Source organism: Etheostoma spectabile, chromosome 15, assembly GCF_008692095.1.
Source record: "Etheostoma spectabile isolate EspeVRDwgs_2016 chromosome 15, UIUC_Espe_1.0, whole genome shotgun sequence".
In the NCBI taxonomy this organism is placed as follows: Eukaryota; Metazoa; Chordata; class Actinopteri; order Perciformes; family Percidae; genus Etheostoma; species Etheostoma spectabile.
In genome coordinates, this window is record NC_045747.1 from 28,155,143 (window position 1) to 28,155,602 (window position 460).

The window sequence follows — 460 nt, forward strand, 5'->3', positions numbered from 1 at the left end:
TCTATCTATCTATCTATCTATCTATCTATTTATCTATAGTGGCTTGAGAAAGTTTACACACCCAGGCTAAAGTTGATTAAAAAGAGGAATCTTTTGGTAATTAATCTTAATGGCTCAATTAAAAAATAAATTGGAAAATCCAACCTTTTTTTCTTTGTGAATGAATAATGTATTGTAGGTCTGCCTCTATGTGAATTTAACATAGAGGTGTGTATACATATTCCCCCTGTATTTTAAGGAAAAACATTTACTTATTTACAATAAATTATTCATTCACAAAGTAAATGTGTGTCCTTTAAAAGGTTGGATTTTCCTAAATGTTAATTAAGGCAATAAGATCAATTTTCAAAAGATGTTTTTTTATTCCTCTTTTTAATCAACTTTAGCATGGCTGTGTACATTTTCTCAAGCCACTGTATCCATCTATCTATCTATCTATCTATCTATCTATCTATCTATC

General features: G+C 28.5%; 1 protein-coding gene across 2 annotated transcripts in view; it reads left to right on the plus strand.

The window, feature by feature from the left end:
• nadsyn1 (NAD synthetase 1) overlaps positions 1 to 460 on the plus strand; it is a 47,255-nt gene that overhangs the window by 5,805 nt on the left and 40,990 nt on the right. The gene's annotated exons all lie outside the window — the stretch shown is intronic.